General features: G+C 43.0%; 1 long non-coding RNA gene across 2 annotated transcripts; it reads right to left on the bottom strand.

Moving 5' to 3' along the window:
• Positions 1–6: 6 nt before the first annotated feature.
• On the bottom strand, positions 7–18,814 carry LOC132473228 (uncharacterized). Of its 2 annotated transcripts, none has more exons than XR_009529285.1 (4): positions 18,626–18,814; positions 16,629–17,028; positions 13,921–14,051; positions 7–521 (listed from the first exon to the last, which is right to left on the bottom strand). It is a non-coding gene; the product is annotated as an uncharacterized LOC132473228 (long non-coding RNA). The 2 variants fall into 2 exon arrangements; XR_009529286.1 differs by lacking the exon at positions 7–521 and adding an exon at positions 10,592–10,702.
• Between the last annotated feature and the right edge of the window lie 558 nt (positions 18,815–19,372).

Raw genomic sequence — 19,372 nt, 5'->3', positions numbered from 1 at the left:
CACATACGAGAGTACACCAAGGTGTTACCCTCTTCACAAAGCGTCACATGGGAGGTTTTGCATTGTCAACTGTGGGTCATGTGAGGTTCAGTAGCGTACAACCGGAACAATGTTTGCACAACCACTGCTTGTACATATCTGTGGTCTGCGGCGAACGGTGACAGAGGGAAGAGGTAACTGAAAATACACACCACTAAGAAAGCACAGGGCGAAAACAAACAAGCAGGAGTGAAGTGTTCCCTCGCACTGCCAATTAACTCAAGCACAGAAAAGGTCACAACGACCTTGTGTGTGTGACGGTGACTGTGTGCACACACAACAAGCCCTCCGCCATCAGGTGCCCGCCTGTTGACAGGACACCTTTGTGGAGGATGTTGGCACGCAAAATAAAAAATTCCAAGGCCCGCGTTTCCGGGTTAGGATTCCTCTAGAGACGGAGGGGGTTGCCTTACTGTTCGTCGCTGGCTTCGATGCTGTCCATCTTGGTCTCGCGGCCACTCCTCTCGATGCGGTCCTCATTCCTGCGATGGATGGAGCACAGAGCAGCACGGTGAGACCAGACCGGGGCCTCTGTGTACTGAACAGGGGCTGGATGTATGGTGGTGGTGCCACCTTCTTGATCACCATGATCACCATGATCGAATGTGGGAGCCTTTTAAGCAATTTTGGGAGCTAGTCGGAATCAAAAGGCCTTCCAGGGATTTATTGAAGGTGGAGAAAAGTGAATAATATATTGCTATTCCTTCTGTTTACCCTTCTTTACAGTGTGTCATCAAAAGCTACTACCCATTGGACACCTTAATAATAATAAAAGGGACCATTTTAATATTCATAACACACACACACACACACACACACACACACACACACACACACACACACACACACACACACACACACACACACACACACACACACACACACACACACACACACACACACACACACACACACACACACACACACTGGAGGGGGGGTACCTCCCGCTCATTGGCCACACATGATAGGTCCTCTGTGCTATATGCTTTGAGCCGTCTATTTTAATCCTGACCACGAACGGCTTTCCTTTCCCCCCCCCCCCCCCCCCCGTGTCTCATCAAAGCCCCCCATTGTGCTGCATTAATGGCCAGGGTCGGCCCCCCTGGGCTGGCTTCGGGCCCCGGGCACGCTCACAATACTGCTAAATATACACTGCTCTTCACAGCTGTTTTGCATGTGATGCGTCAATGGAAATAGAAGGCGGCAGGACTAGATAAGGCCAGGGTGGCGGCGGCTGGGAAGTGCATAAGAGAGAGAGAAGGAATTCAACTAGAAAATGCATTTCCTGCAAAAAATGCGGTGAGTGCTGCAATATGCCTACAAAGTGAGGTCGAAATATTTTTTAATAAAGCCACAAAGATACGTTAAATGGCTTAAATCAAGTGAAGGGATTTGAACAAAAGTTCAAAAGTCTAAATGGAGGAAACATGCACACAATTTAAGAAAATGTAAATGGTTGGAAACAAATAAAGTGACAGCTGAATGAAAAGCGCAATGCATTGCTAAAAATGCAGAAAGGTAAAATATGAATTGAACTGAAGAATCTGAAAGGTCAAATGTATTGCACTGCTGGGTGTTTAGTGTGTGTGTGTGTCTGTGTCTGTGTCTGTGTCTGTGTCTGTGTCTGTGTGTGTGTGTGTGTGTGTGTGTTTCTTTAAGAGAATAGCAAGCCGGTGCGTGATTAAAAGTATTATTGAGATTATTGAAGATACAAGTGTGTCGATTTGTTAAATGGTTTGAACTAGGGATGCACCAAAATGAAAATCTTTGGCCGAAACCGAAACCGAATATACTGAAACGAATACCGAATGTGGCTATTGCTGTTTTTCATTCAATTCATTCATTCATTTGAACAGGTGCGCTCGGCTCTTTTTTCATCGCTGTGTATTGTCATTTAGTTGTCTACAAACTTAAGTGCGTCTCTTTTTTAATCTCTCTTTTGATGAAGCACACCCGGCTCATTCCACACTGGTTGCTTTTTTTTTTCTCACATCATCAAAAATAGAAATGTTCGGTATTTTTTTCCGGCCTGTTCACTCTTTTATGTTTATTATGTTTTGGGCCATTTTTCGGTAGCCGAATTTTCGGTGCATCCCTAGTTTGAACGAAGGTAAACGGTTGAAACATGATTGAGTTACGATGTCTTAAGAAGTACGAGTGTCAGAATGGGCAGACATCTTCAATGAAAACAGCTTAAAACGAAAATAGTATGAAACTAAAACTGTGATTTTGAAGACATTTTAAATGTTATCAATTGAAGATACAAGTGTGTAGATTTGTTAAATGGTTTGAACGAAGATAAATGGTTGAAAATTGATTTAGTTACGTCCTAAACAGTTTCAGTAACGTGGGATTAAAAAATTTAAAAATATCTTAAAAATAATAAATAAAATAACAAATAAAAGCGCGCGATTCCAAGCTATTCTGAAAATTTGAATGGTGCCTATAGCTGAAAAATTGAGGAAGGAGATAGGTCCCAAAGTTTGTAGAGAATAATCAAGAGGAAAAAAAGAAAGAAGAAAACTTATGAAGAACAATAGTTGAGCGCTGTAGCACTCACCTAATAATATATATATATATATATATATATGTATGTACATAGTACAGCTGATTTACAGCTGAGAGACTGTAAATATTGACTTGTATACAGGCACGGTGATTCTGATCACCATGACACATTTCCACGTGCTAAATTCTTGATCATGATCAGGCAATGCTTAAACTTGTATGGATTACACATTTCATCTAAAACATTGATTTTAGCGGGTAAATCACACCTGAGGCATTTAATTCATTCAATACATCAATAAAAGAACGTGAATATTATCTTTCCTCAACATGCAACTGGCTAGTCGTGGCTTGTAAACCCATGTGTTGTAAGAACACCACAAATGAAAACACTACTGCAATTCAAATACCATTCCAATTACACGGCCAATGGTCATATTGATATACACCGACATGCTGCAAAAGGCAATCCATCGAACGTTGTTTCTAAAGATAATTGAGGGGCCTTTTCCTGGCATCGACGGACAAGCAGGGCTATGTTTTCTCCAAAACTCTTACCTACCCTAACTATTTTTTTTACCAAATTTTTGCCACTGTCACTAGAAGCACCGAGCCCCCTATTGGAGTCACGGACCAATGACTGCAGGTCCTGGCCACAGCCTGCCCCCCACTTCACATCAAGTGGTGCCGAAGAAGCCTGACATTCACCATTCATAGGCCTGGAACAATGTCTCATTCAGAAGCCTCGCTCGCATGGTGAGACGCAGCCACACGGAGGCCGCTCACAGGAGCTGGGCAGCCGTTTGAGCAGGCTTTGAAGCCTTGCTTTGGGGCATAGAGATAGCGGAACACAAGGTCAGGGTGGGATGAGTTTGAATCCTCTCGCTAAGGGTTCAACTGCAAAGATTCACACCGAACTAGAAAATGCATTTCCTGGTGAGTGCCTGCTGAGTGTAAAATGTGCCCAAACGTGTGTTAATAAAGCTTCATAGTTCAAGAAAAATATAAATGTTGAGAATATTTTAAAAGTTCAAAAGTTTAAAGTTTGAATGTTGTAAGTGTATTGAGCATATGGTATATAGTTGTAACTTGGCAAAAGTGAATCGCAATATTGATGCTATTCGTTAACATCTATTTAGTTGAGATTAGGTCACAGAATGATAAGGTTCATACTGATGGAATCTGTGGAGTCTCAGCTTTCGTATGACAAAGCGTTTGAGTAGACAGCATGGCGCGGATGTCCATGTGCCTGCTCATTTGAGCTTGTGACTACAATCCACAAGTTTAAAAATGGCCTAAAGTCTGGTGGGTGGCTTAAGCAGCCTCACCTGGCCCAAGTCAGGCTGATTGGACTCTGGGGCTGGGTGGGCTGCACACCTGTTGTGCATTGAGCAATCAGTGTGCACAGGTTAAACCAGCCATCATCGCACACACTAAGGCCCCGTTTACACGAGGACGCTTGCGGGTGAAAACGACAAAATATTTTATCGGAAGTGCCTTTCATTTAGACGGTGACGGCGTTTTTGGGGCATGAAAACGCATAAATCTGAAACCACCCTCCAGAGTGGAAAAGTTGAAAACGCTCCGCCGTAGCGTTTCCGTCTAAACTGCCAAGACGCAAAACACTGCTCAGATCTGCTCAAGTCGCGTACGCGTTTACGTCACATACATGTGCCAGTACAAGGAAATAAACAAACATGTCAGATTATTTCCATGCGTCGGACCTTCAAGCTGCTCTGGCAGCTCTAACAAGCATACAGGAGTATTTCCACGAAATGTACAGGATATTTACAGATAGTATTACTGAACATAGAAGGATCTTTTTGGTTTTTGCGGCACGGATAAGAGAAGGAAGATTCTACGCATGCGCTCAGACATGGCGGTGTTGTGTGAAAGTCTATCACAGCACCACCTAGCAGCCTGGCATGCATACCCAATCGAATTCCACACACTTTTGCGTCACCGTATGCACGCAGATTTCCTCCCGAAAACACTCGTCTAAACGCGGAATAAAAAGTGAAGACGCAACGCCACTTTTGCGTCTTCTGTTCAGACCGTCATCGTGTAAACGTAGCCTAAGTAGTGATCTCCTGCATTGAGCACCAGCTTATCCATCATTGTCTGCAAACCTTACAATAAACCCGTTCCCAACATCATCAACCCTGTGTTCTTGGTTATGGAGGAGCCCAGAAAAGCCACCTAGGTGCAGTGTAGCATGGACTGCTACAGTAATGTTTAAAAATGGATACATTTTTTTTTTCATATTTTAATAAGAAAAATAATATTTAGCAATTCCAATACAGGCTGAACTCTAAGAAATGTGAGTGGAGTCTAAGGGAAATACTGAGTTTTGGAATAATAATAAAGAATTAAAATACAGAACATAAGCTGAGCACTATAGCAGCATCAACTAGTGAGTCTGTACTCTTTGCATGTCTACGTGTGTTTTGTTGCATGGTCGTGTTTTAATTGTAATAAATAAACTGCTGGTTTTTGACTTCCTGGTTGGTCATTAAGAGACACACTTGAGTTGGCCCCTGTTTAGTTTGACAACATTGCAACCCCTCAAACTGGGCATCATTTATGAAGGACAATGGCCCAATCCCAAAGTGAGCCCTGAGGACTAAGGACTATGGACTCACAGACTTAATTGATCTCAGGAGCAAAGTGAGTGCGTGAGGCCACATGGGCTCAGATAGGTATACAAGGGATTGGGACAGCATTTCACGAGAGCACATGTTACCTTGGCAACGTTTAATGACAGACCGGCTGACACTTGCCGGTTTGGGAGTTCTCATTTTTTGTTTTTTTTCTAAATGCATTGAAAACAATCGGCTAAAGAGGTTTATTGATATTAGAAAATATAATTTTTACTTTTGAATACTTATAAAAGGATGTATTGAATTAGGTGAATATTGGCCTACACATACTAATCATAAGTCAGAACGGGCTACATTTGGCTGAATTATAAAAGGTGTAATTAGTATCCAATCCAAATGATCCGGCTCACTAAAAAAAGGCCGGAATTCCCATCTGGTCGCGCATTGACAGTAGCGTTGTCTTGTTGTTTACCTTCCTAATTTCCAGAATTCCCTATGGTCTCCGCGTTAAACGTCACAACGCTTTGAATTCCCTTGGGTGAAGTCTGCACTGATGCAGACTCACGGAAAGGGCTCGGTAAGTGTGGACTCAAACCCTCACGCCCTTTGGAATTCGACATTGGGACAGCCCTAAAGCCTTGATAATTTTGCGAGAAGAACACGCAGCAAAGTCTGTGACATTGGGATTGGGCCATTAGGTTGCATGCGTGAGAGCTTGTGGACGTCATCTGAGAACTTGTAGAACCAAAATCTCACCCGTTTACATTTCACTTTTTATCAGACACATGTTGTGATTATGAAGTCAAAGAAAATGTTTCACTAATACATAGATATTTTCATAAATACTATAACAGCTGCAACTTGATTCCAAAATGTCTTGATATGAATAGCTTAACTCACTTAATTACAACATCTCAAATTGTTCATTGCAATTTCCCAAATGTGCCCCCCTGCATAACAAAGTGACAAATGCCTTTTGCAAGAATTTTTGCAATAAATGTGTTGCAAAACTTTGTATTGTATTTGTATTTGTGGAAGTGGGAGCAATATACAAAACGCTCTTTGGCTCTGCTGCAACGCGTGTCCATGAAGGTCTCGCTGCAGAGCCAAATGGGAGGAGCAAGAGCCGGCTCCGCTTCTCTGGACCTGGGGCATCTGATGGGGTTTTACGCTGGCAACCAAACCGCCAGAAGAAAACATTTGGTATTGAACCATTCTGCAAACAACAGACATGTTGAATCTTTCTGAACCCAAAATAATTCAAAATTTCTAGATACGGTTACATCGATGTGTTTTAACTGCTTTTGGCACTAATATTGAAATGCTTTTGAGGGAATGGAACATGGGGAGGCTATTTTTTTGGAATGAGACCATTCCAAATACAACAATATTACTCCATGACTAAATCTTGCCGAACTAGAGGCAAAAATCAATCAAGAACATACTCTTTTTACAACCAAAAATGATCTCTTACCTTGATTGTTTTTTTCCTCAAAGTTGTTTTTGATGCATCAGCACTATAAACTTGTAATCCAGTGTATGGGCACTATTTGACAACTAAGCATTGTGTTTGCGCAATTTCAATATTTTGTGAATTGTTTGGCTTGGTATCATTCAATTCTAATTACCCTGACCTTTCAATAGAAGGCTCAAGTGTCAAACTTGTACAACGGGTTCTCAAGATAACTACCTGTTTGTTTCTCATCAAGTCTAAATTATCAGGGCCCGGTTTCCCGAAACCTTCTTAGAGCCTTCTTAACGCTACGTCATTCGTAACCTCTACTTTAAGTTATACCTTAACATCTCGCATGTTTCCCAAAACGTTCTTTGCTACGAATCTCTTACGTACGTTGTTTGTTGGTAAGATTGGTCTGAAGCGCTCGTAGAACCTTCTTAGCTCTACCATAGTGAGGGTTCAGCTTCTGATGCTAGTCGCCGCCACTGTAACCTTCAGAAATCCCCGTTGCTCATGGAACTGCCACATTGGCAAAGTTGTGTTTCACCAATGGGTTTAAGTCATTCATGAAGAAAATAATTGCAGGAAACACACAAGCACAAAGTAAAAAGATAGACTTAGCAGTGTTATGAGAGCAGCGTATATGCGTGTGCGCGTGAATGGCAGTGCGTGTTATTATTGTTAATAAAAATATATAAAGACTTTTTCCTGCTCTACAGAACGAAACGAGTAAGAGAGAGAAAGAGAGAGAGAGAGAGGGAGAGTGAGTGAGAGAGAGATTCAGAAGGGATATTGTGCACCCTATATGTCAAATGCAAAAGAGAATCAGATCACGGAAAATCCAGTATCCTGTGAGACCAGGTTGCCTACGTTTAACGTTCTCTCTTAGCGCGCTACGAAGACTCCTACAATTAGACTTCAAAGTTCTTTACCTCTATAGGCGTGGTTCCCGAACGTTCTCTTAGGAGTCTTCTTAGGAAACACTCCTTACGTCGTTCGTAAATGGCGCTGTCCAGAAAGAACGTGCTGAAATCGATTGCTCAGAGATCGAGTTTCCATTTCATGCGCATGACTGAAAGACATTGCAGTCTTTGCGAATAAAACGTTGCTCGAAATCCATAAGCCTAAACAATTATCTAAACACGGGCGAACATAGCATAGCCTACACTGATTTACAATATACATATAGAAAATATAGAAAACTGCTGAGGAGATTGAGGCAATCACATACATAATTACTTACATCTGTCGCAGGCGTTCAAATGAGGCTATTGATTTTCCGTTTACAAAAGGTGTCTGACTTGTTGATTATTTATGAAAATAGACATTTTGAAATGAAAGCTACATTTGGAATAGTTTATTTAGCTTATTATTTAATACTATTTATGCTGAGACTGCTTTGATTCTTGTTACCTGTAGGGGTCTGTGTGCTACGTACATATAAGGGGCGGGATTGAGCAGCTGAACATGGCTTTGCGCACCGCCCGGCCAGTGTGTGTTTGTCAGGTGAAAACTAAATGTCAAGAGACAGAGGCGGTGGTTGAAAAAAGTCTTTCGACCACTTAAAACATTCACTCGTTTCTCATAATGGTTTATTAGTTTCCCAGTATAATTTCCTTAATTTAGAAGAAATAGTTTTGTTCAGTTTCGATTTTTAAAATAAATACAATATCTTTTTGAAGAGACCGGCGTCTAACTGGTGCTGGGCCCAGCACAGTGCCAGAATTAACACAGATGGAGGAGAAGGCACTCGCAATTATAGGTGAGATCTCCTGTGACGGGATCTCGGGGGGCATCGACTAGTGCTGGGCGATATAGACCAAAACACATATCTCGATATTTTTTGTTCGAATGGCGATATACGATATGATAACGATATTTTGAACAAAACAGGTAAAGTGTGTAGTTTTAACTCTGCGCCACAAGTAATCACTATCAACCATTTATTTAGTGTTTTTTTTTGCTCAACGAAGCACAGCTGTGCTATAACAACAGATATGTAAGGGATAATGTAAAGAACGCCGGTCATTATCGGGAAAATAAGCCCCGACAGGGCGAACAGGACACCGACCTGAAGGGGCTTATTTTCAATAATGACCGACGACGTTCTATACATTATCCCGCTTATTACACGGCTACTTGCCTCAACGAAAAAATAACTTCATGGTGTGTCTTTTTACAATTTATTTGTAACCAGCATTCGTAGTGTTGATCAGCAGAGAAATAGTCCGCCAAAGACGTTGACGTCGCATAGCAACCGAAGACGCTGGAGTTACCGGACTATTTGCGGAGTAGGGCTTTGACTCCGAACTTCGTGATTCGAATATCAAAAAATAAATCAAAATTCGAACGAATATTAGGCAGCCCTTAATATTCAAACCTGTTATGGGCAGGCCAAGAGGGAGAGACATCGGAGAACCCGACGCAGTCTATTCATAATATTGTAATGACCACGGAAGAGGCAGTGAATGAGGTATTGATTAGACAGCGATTTATTAGAAACCTAATAAACTGTTGGAACATGCTAGACCGGTAACCATAGCAACGCCGGTAAACAATCCTCGCAAAGCCCAATCCAGAGCTGAATCCGAATACTCATACTCATACTACATACATAGTATGCATTTTGTAGTATGCCACAAATATAGCGCGTCCGAATGCTCAGTATGCATTGTGTAGTACGGAAAACGTTTCCGAATGCGTACTACCGCCACAGTATACAACGGTAGGTCACTACGCTATCCCACAAAGACAATGCAACCGGAGTCTGGTAACGAACGAAGAAGAGATGGCTGACCCGACACTACCAACCATAGATATATGCTACCAACAGCGGCTTAGAAAGACGTCGTAGAAAGCGGTGAAAAAAAGAGAGTAAAGTAATTAAGTAAAAAGAGATATTTTTAATTTAATAGCAACGATGACAAGACGGAAAACAGGTAACTTATCAAGGTAATTTTGCCGGCATCTGAGGGGAGATACGTCATCTCCAAACATCCGGTGGAGTTTCGGCGGTGTTCGGAAGCGTTCAGAGGCGTTCTACGCATAGCTGTAGACCGTACTACACTGTCAAGTGTAGTACGGTCAAGTAGTAGACACTGAACAGAAATAGTATGTACTAAGTATTCGGATTCAGCCCAGGTCTTACTGAAGGCATTTAATGGTCAAAATATTAATAAATATTCTAATATATTCGAATATTAATATTACTAAACAAACAAACTTCGAAATGATTTTTGGGCAAAAGTCAAAGCCCTATTGCGGAGTGATACCAAAGACGTCAATAGAGACAAAAAAATCCTGTTTTCCTTGACAGCCTCTTCTATAATATGAATGATTTTAGCTTGTGTGTGCCCATGCCCGCGATAAATCACACACAAGCTAAAATCATTCAAATTAATGTGTTTTATTTTTATCTTGCACTATTAGAGCACGTACTCTTGCGCTCCGCCTCTGACTACGAGATGGTTAGTGTTACAACTTTCTGCTGTCGGCTCCCAGACACGTTCCCTCCAGGACGATGATCTCTCAGGGGCAACACACCCTTCACTTTGACCGGCAGTGGGTCTGCTTATAGGTCGGAATATGGTCGGTATGAAGCGGCCACCGATTCTTGCCGGGTGCTTATTCTTTTACACACAACCGGACTCGATCATTACTTCACTAAACTGACATGCACGCTACCGCTGGCTCGTCCACTGCACTCACACGCTGACCACACACACACACACACACACACACACACACACACACACACACACACACACACACACACACACACACACACACACACACACACACACACACACACACACACACACACACACACACACACACACACACACACGGTCGGCTTTATAAAATAGCGCTCGCAGGGCAACATCAAAATAATATATAAGATACCGGTATGGCGATATTGTCTCAACTACATATCGCTTTCAAAAATATACCGGTATAATTTTAAAACCGGTATATCGCCCAGCCCTAGCATCGACCTTAGAAGAGGTGATGCTGGACGCTCTCAGGCCAGGTGATCCCCATCCCCAGCTTTGAGGATCTCCCAGGACAGGCCGGCAGCTACCTCTTAGCCGCTCAGAACCTAATTGTTTGAAAATTTGCAAATTTCACAAATTGCTTGCAGAATTGTGCATGCATTGACACTTCATCACCTTGTACTGAACATTTTATAATTGTACTGCATGTTCATGCACATACACATATATGCACGCACAATCGGCTTCCATCTGATTATGAAGTATATCCAAAACGCGTGACCGGAAAGATTATGCATAACGCAGCACTTTCGTTAGGCATGACAATTGAAGGCCCATTTTAAGACCCCTTAGCATGACAGCTAACTGTTAGCATACTGAAATGATGGAACCACAAGTGCTAGCAACCGCATTGATTGATTGAAACAAATACAGACAAATCACTGGTCAATTAACATGCGTGGAGCATTGTCTACGTTTTTTTGATTGGGTTTAATGAATAGGACCTACCCATGTAAATATATTTTTTATTTATTGTGAAAACAATTTTGTAGTGTATGTTGCAGATATTTGTCGGGACTGGGGACACCCAGCTTTTAACCAGGACAATATCGGACCAACCGGGGCGTCCTGTCACCCTACCCCTCTGGGAAGAACTAGCAACAGTAAAGTGTCCTTTTAGCAAGACATTAAGGGTGCACTCACACTAGGCCATCTGGCCGTGGCCGTTGGCTGTTTTCACACCTAACCGTGCTCAACTGGCCCCATTGTTCTCTGGCCTGTGTAACCCATGCTATTTCACTCTCTCTGCTAATATATGTATTTTATATGAATGTATATATTATAATAATATATATAATGTAGTGTGTATGGTGTATATCTATAGTATATATATATTCCCAGTATATTGTAGCGACCAGTGTTCACGTGCTACAATGTATTCCTGACGGCCGCTAACTGAAACGGTTGCCTGGAGACCGTGTTTTGTTGACGCTGGTTCTCTGCTTGACGCGTAAGAAGAGCGAACATAGACTTGAAGAGCGAATATAGACTTGAAGAACGAACATAGACTTGAAGAGCGAACATAGACTTGAAGAGCGAACATAGACTTGAAGAGCGAACATAGACTTGAAGAGTGAACATATAGACTAGAAGAGAAACGAAGAAAAGGTTATATTCCTGACGGCCGCTAACTGAAACGGTTGCCTGGAGACCGTGTTTTTGTTGACGCTCCCTAATAGAGCGAACATAGACTTGAAGAGCGAACATAGACTTGAAGAGCGAACATAGACTTGAAGAGTGAACATATAGACAAAGAGAAACGAAGCAAAGGTTATTACGGAAGAAATAGAAGATATGGAGGAAGATTTGACGTTACTTTGAACAAGAGAACAGCCTGTCATCGACTGGCCCCTGCTCAAGAGCGTTCGGCCGTAGCGGTAGTGGTAGGAACAGAACGCCCCCTTTCATTGAATCGAGTGCACTCAAAGACTTGCTGGGTACCCATTTTATTTAGTTTGTTATTATTATTATTATTATTATTGTGTAAATAATCTGATTGATTCTGATGGTTAGATATGGTTAGATTGTTAGATAAAAGGTCAAACGTGCCTCACTGTGTCTGTGTGTTATTCCTTTTATCAGAGTTCTATTAAGAATACAAGCCAGTCTCCTCATAACCTGGGATTGATGCACCACTGCATTGTTATATTACCTTTAAAAATACAGTTGGTTACACCTGCATTCTCACTAGGGGTGCACTCACACTAGGCCATCTGGCCGTGGCCGTTGGCCGTTTTCACACCTAACCGTGCTCAAATGGCCCCATTGTTCTCTGGCCTGCACTCACACTAGGCCATCTGGCCGTGGCCGTTGCAACTATGGCCTGGCCACGGTAGGCTCTTGTACATACGTCATCACGTCGTAAGTAACACGTCATCACCGAGCGTCCGCTGCATGGTCCATAACAAAGTCTGCCGCCAGTCAGAGTTCTAACAACAATGGACAACACAGAGAACACAGTTCGCACTTTGCTGAGTCTGTTGCTTATTTTGGATATATGTTTACCGTTTAATGGGAAAGAAGGCTCGTCGCCTTTATGTCCGTGGTCGTCTCATAGACTATACGTCATCCAGCTCAGGTTGCGTAGCCGTGCGTGTGCACGTGTCGGCTCATTAGCATCTGTACCGTAGCGGCCCGTACCGTAGCAGCACACCTCTCCCAAGTGGCCAAATTGGCCTGGCCTGGCCAGACTGGCCACACTCACACTGGCAGATTTGAGCACGGTTAGGTGTGAAAACGGCCACGGCCAAGGCCAGATGGCCTAGTGTGAGTGCACCCTAGGCCATCTGGCCGTGGCCGTTGGCCGTCGCAACTGTGGCCTTGCCACGGTAGACTCTTGTACGTACGTCATCACGTCGTATCACGTCATCACCAAGCGTCCGCTGCATGGACCATAATAAAGTCTGCCGCCATTCAGAGTTTTAACAACAATGGACAACAACACAGAGAACACAGTTCGCACTTTGCTGAGTCTGTTGCATATTTAGAGCCGTTCTCAGATAGAGCCCACAGACTTTGCATATGGTCGCGGATTCTCCCAAATACATCGGAATTCTTGTGGGTCTTCTCCAACTGTGCCTGAATAGCATCGTCTACCCAAATGGCTAACAGACACTCAACTTCTCTATGGGACCAACGTGAACCAACAGTTGAACCGCTTGACGCCACGTTTACCGTTTAATGGGAAAGAAGGCTTGTCGCCTTTATTATGTCCATGGTCATCGCATGGACTTCATGCGTCATCCAGCTCAGGTTGCGTAGCCGTGCGTATGAGCATATCGGCTCATTAGCATCTGTACCGTGGCGGCCCGTACCGTAGCAGCACACCTCTCCCAAGTGGCCAAGTTGGCCTGGCCTGGCCAGACTGGCCACACTCACACAGGCAGATTTGAGCACGGTAAGGTGTGAAGACGGCCACGGCCAGATGGCCTAGTGTGAGTGCACCCTGAAATACACCACTGTCACCGTTATGTAGTAAACCTGTTCTCTCACACACAAACACGCACAGTGGTGAATAATTATAAAATCATGATGTAGGTAGTGATTGTACTGCCTTCCAAACTTGCCCTTTAATTATGAAGACAAAAGGAAAGAAAAAAAGAATAATAAAGAAAACCTTTAGGCATTAAAAAGAAAATGTACCAGATCAATGGATTTAATTTCCATTCCAACCAAGTCAGTGTCTCCGGTGAGCAGGGGCACCTGTTCCCGCCAGCAGAGGGGCCTGGGAGTGACGGAGCATGGGGTTGTGTGGACGGCTTACCAGAGGCACTTGCAGCAGCCACACCAGCATAGGCAGCAGGTGTTGGGTCGGGGCTGACCGGGGGCCTGCGGGGGGCCCTCGATGTGGCCCGCCTGCCTTTTCCTCATCTCCACTCCACTCAGACTACGGGGCTGCAGAGACACACACAGAGAAGCATTTAACACACTCGCATAATTCATGTAAAATATACACACACAGAGACAGAGAAAGAGAGAGGTTCCCTTTTCTCTGTTCTATTCTATCCTGATCAACAGACTCTTCTTACAAAAAAGTCCCGCCCTCAGACAAAAGCAGCACCAATCACGTTATGGCACATCTGTAGATCTCCCACCTCTAAGCTCATACAATGACGCAGGCTTTGTTCAGTTAATGCAAAATCATCCATGCACGTTGAATCTCATTTGGACATATAAAAAGCCCTTTATGTCCATAAGAGATCAGACACAGATCAAACACAGATCTGATTCTTAAACATTGTCATCATTCGCTAATCAAATGATCTCATACGGAAAATATGCAATTCTAACCTTTAGCACTCCGAAGTGAATATCATAGAAACGCATACTTTTCTTTCATTCTGACATGAAACACAAGGCTAACCACATGGGAGACACGGTTAGAAGACAACGTTTGAACAACTCCACACAGCCGATGATATTGATGTTCATAGCGCCCACGTTTAGAGGAGCTTTCTACGATCAAAGTAATGGAGCGGTGCAACCCAACGTTATTGTTGGAGCGGCGATGCCAGGCTTCCTTGTGAGCAGGGAATTCCCCTTAGCATTGTTCAAAGGACAAAGAAAGCTGGGCAGGATGTCCAGTCGGTTAATTTTTTGGAATGTGCATAACAACAGACATAAACTGCACATTTTATCACTCCCTTTTATGACCAGGTAGGCGCCCAGATTAGAAAAGATGCATGCCCCACTCTCCCTGTCCAAGCCCACACCTGGCTCCATCAGCATTAACCTGAAGAACCTCTTGAACACGCTGCATGTACACATCCTTCTGCCACTAAGCCCACTTTGTTGGGGTTTGTTATATTCTTGTACGGGGGGGGGGGGGGGGGATTGTAACATGAGTCAGCTGTGTTTATGGACCACAATTCTCCATATCAGACTCCAAGCTTGCCAAGTTCATGTATAACTGTGGTCAAATTGAAGAGCAGCCCCAACTGGGGGTGCATCATAAATGTGATGGACTCTCTAGGGCTACCACCCCGTTATAAACGTAGCATTTTTTGTAGGGGATCACAAAACCCACGGTTCGGATCGTGTCACGGTTTTTGAGTCACGGGTCGGATCATTTTCGGATCAACAACAACAAAAAAAGATAACCAGACAAATGTGACTTTAAATAAAATCTTCAAATGTGTACAACAAAATAAAGTGAAAAATTAGGTAATAATCCTGCTTCCTTTAAGCATAGTAAATATTTTAAAAAATTAGGGTATATAAAAATATACCTATACAAAAACTTATAAAAAATAATTTAAAGAAAATAAAGTGCAATCTGAGGCATTATTCCTTCTTCTTTATAAAATGGATAGTAAATAAATAAAAAATAAAAACTGTGTCCAAAGGAAGCACAGAAAAAACTACAACCAAACATAAACAGCCCATTTCCGCTTCCGGTTCCGATTTCCGTTTCAATGGGATTAACGAGACGCGAAATAAAACACGACAGAAACTGTATTTCGCTACGATACTTGTTTATGAACATCGACGAACAACACTAACCACTCGGTGAGTTGCACATTTCTGAAAACGAACGTTTAGGGTTGTTTTAAGGACAGGTTTGTGAATGCCCAAAGCCAGCCATTCTGAAGCAGGCAGGGGCGAATCGAAATGAGCCAAATACCTGAGACAGGACCAATAGTCAACATTTCGGTGTGTCAACCAATATATTTCATCCTAGACAACTTGCGTCCCGAACCGTGAGGGTTGATCTGTACTGATCACGGGTAACCCGTGAACCATATCACCACTTATTTTTTGCATAAAACCCTGAGGGACACAAATGCCAAAAGCAGACCAGCCAAATGACCGCAGGGAAAAAAAATTACTTACCTCTGAAGTCATCCTGCAGACTCAACTCCTCATCAAAACTTTTTTTAGCTTTTAAACCCAATTCAACAAAAAAACAAGAGCCGTAGGGAAACCGGGTTGAGACCACTCAAATTCTCACTTTCTACCGGGGATCACTTCTACACTCTTTTGGCTTTCCCCACCACCCTGATGGGGCTTCAGCGGCGGTGCTGAAAGGACCTGCCTGATATGTAAATGCGGTCACCTGACCACTTGAGCAATCATCGGTTATGCAGCGGCTCCGGGGCAGCCATGGAAAAACAGGTGTCCAGATGCAAACGACGGCATGCCAGGGCTTTGTTGCAGCCCGAGAGGGGAAGGATACAGTGAAAGAACATGCAAATACAGCATGGAAATATGCAACATTAAAAACCCAGCGATGCACAGGGAGGGCAGATGGGAGACAGAGAGATGGACCCGATATGGTAAACCTGATATTAAATGACAGACGCATACAAATGGGATATTGTCAATTCCTTTCTACATTACCAGCTGATCTTTTGAAATCAGTTAATAACGAAAAAGTCACACTAATAGGATATTTGATACCGATTAATTAGAACGCAGGGAGATGATAAAGCAACCACGCAATCACATTTGATGATTAAAAAGCACACCTACCATGAGAATTAGTAGAATCCTGAAGACAGGTTACACAGAGCGGACATGGCGCTGAGGTAATAGGTGGGAGGATGACCGAGGCTGGTGGACTGACTATCTGTCTGACTGACTAACTGTTGACTGACTGTTTGGCTTGTTGGAAATGGAGGATGGGAGAGCCGGTACTTGGGAGATGGACTGCTAATTTCACCATCTCTGACCAACTGACATTTAGAAAGGGATGGGAGAGAGGCAAAATAAATAACAATAGTTATCTCTTCTCCTTGTGCCTCCCTGGACAGGGTATTCAAGCGCTCTCCGCTCTCACCCTCCTAAGCTTCAGTAAAATGATGGTATTGCACAGCTAAGGGTTCATTGCAGATGAAGAAATACAGCGAGCAGGGAAACGTTTCCACAGCATCTGAAAAACATGGAGGAAAATACTTTAGTATCTTCATACTAATTTATTGCAACAATTTTTAAATGTAACTTTTTTTTACTTTACCTTTAACTCAATTAAAGGTGCGGTTTGTAGCATTTAGTGGCATCTAAAATCTATCGGATTTTGCCGAGATGGTAATATTCACGCATGAATAATGCAATATTCAAAAGTAAGTTTTAATTAGTGTATAATCCAATTAAAATAAGAATCGCTGTGTTTTGATACCTGGGAGCCATGTTTTGTTTATAATATCATCAGATATCTTATTTGTAAGTTATGACCTTTAGTTGTACAGACTAAATACACTGTATAACTATCAAGGAACCGAGACTTGGTAACTCGATGCAGTCAGACAATGACAATTTTTTGGAATGACCCATTACCTTCTAGGCTCATTTGAATGATAGGAGTTAGGGGGGTAGGAGTAAGAGGGTAGGAGGTGAGGAGGTAGGAGGTAAGAGGGTAGGAAGTGAGGGGGTAGGAGGTGGGGGTTGAGAGTGGTTTAGTTGGTTGCATTTTGTAACCTCACCACTAGATGCCACTAATTACTACACTACGCAACTTTAAATAAATTGCTTTCATCAAGAATTCACCATAATTATTTTCCCAAACCTGTTATTTTCCCAAACCAATTCATCTAGTAGGCCTACCTATGTGTCAATAGGCGAAATACACATATTTAATAATTGTATAGAGATTCAAGAAGAGCTAAGACATTTGTGTTTATAGGGATGAAATGTTTGCATGACAAACTGAGATTTAACATTAATATTAAATGCACATATATGTGATTCCACTGGCTTTACAAGTTGTATTTAGCAGCTCCAACAATCTATAGGAAACTGCAATGTGGGCGTTATTTCAGCTGTGCTCGGACCCTGTTTAGAGTACAGTACGACAGCGGGGGAAGGGAGGGGGACACACAACACACACACACAACACACACACACAACACACACAACACACACAACACACACAACACACACACACACACACACACACACACACACACACACACACACACACACACACACACACACACACACGTTGCCGAAAGAATACAGCACTAAAAATATGTACAACGTTGAAAGATGAGTACAGTACGTTGGCAACACATCTACAAGACAGATTCCCTGGCAGGCCCGTTTGGATGATCAGTAGGCAGGAGGCTCATCGTGACAGAGCTACGGGGGCAGCTAGCTGGCTTTGGAGGAGCGAGGCTCCTCTTGCAGCCGTCTGCTCCCGAGCATCCGAGCCCCGCTCCCTGCAGGTGAGGCTACGGCTAATAAAACCATCCCTCCATCGCGGGGAATCAACATCCATTCATGGGGATGACTGCTCGTGGTTGACTTCCGCCTAAATTATGATACAAAAAAACCAACCCCCCCCCCCCCACACACACACACACACACTTTCTGGTGCTAGCTAAGCCCACAGTGAACCGTATCAACTATCTCCAGCCCAGCGGAGAGGAGGAGGAGGAGGAGGCGGCGGCTGAACAGAGAGCTAGCGCTGTGCTAACGGCGGCTAGCCAGCTGCAGCTAGCGTGATTTGCAGAGAATAAACATTATCTTACCGCTTTATTAAATGCTGTCAGTGTGGTACGATGGTAGATTTGAACGAGCGTTTTCCCGATGCTTATTTAATGACATCGTAAATGGGAATCCTGTGCTGAAATGTCCATCGCCGCTGTTTTTATGCCATCCGCCCAACTTCAGCACCGATCGCCGCCGAGCCCCTGGATGCACTGCGCAGGCGCGCTGTCACCACTGTCAGCATAGTGGCTGATGGTCGGGGGGCTGCAGTGTGAGGATGCCTTGCTGTGCCACATGCATTGCACAAACACTTTGTAAGTGTTTCCTAGTGATCGCACTACTATAATCTGGTCTTTTTATATAGTATTTAGCTGCAGTCTTTTCTTAAAGGATGCACCTGGGATTTCTTTGCTCAATGGCTTACATATTCAAGTTAAGCACACATTATTAGCCTGCATAAGTATAATTACAACGAACTTTTATGTATCCACACATAGGTGTACAACCTCATTGACTAGGTGATTCCAAATAATATCCGTTAGAAGAAGTCGTCTAAGTTAATTACTGAATGTTGTCCAACAAAGATAATAATGGATTATAATTGAAAATAAAATGGATGGAATTGTAAATCAGATAAAATTAAATACTTGAAGTCCATGGATTGTCACAAATTGCAAATTTTCAGGCTTTTCACATTGAAAATGTTTAACGTTTCAACAATAATTCTCTATTTCTTACACTAGAGGGCATCCTTTCATTTCCCCTCATTTACCAATACGTGTAGGCAG

The sequence above is a fragment of the Gadus macrocephalus genome, chromosome 15, assembly GCF_031168955.1.
Source record: "Gadus macrocephalus chromosome 15, ASM3116895v1".
Taxonomy (NCBI): domain Eukaryota; kingdom Metazoa; phylum Chordata; class Actinopteri; order Gadiformes; family Gadidae; genus Gadus; species Gadus macrocephalus.
The sequence above is the reverse complement of the archived record's forward strand: the minus strand, read 5'-3'. Positions and strand labels throughout refer to the sequence as shown.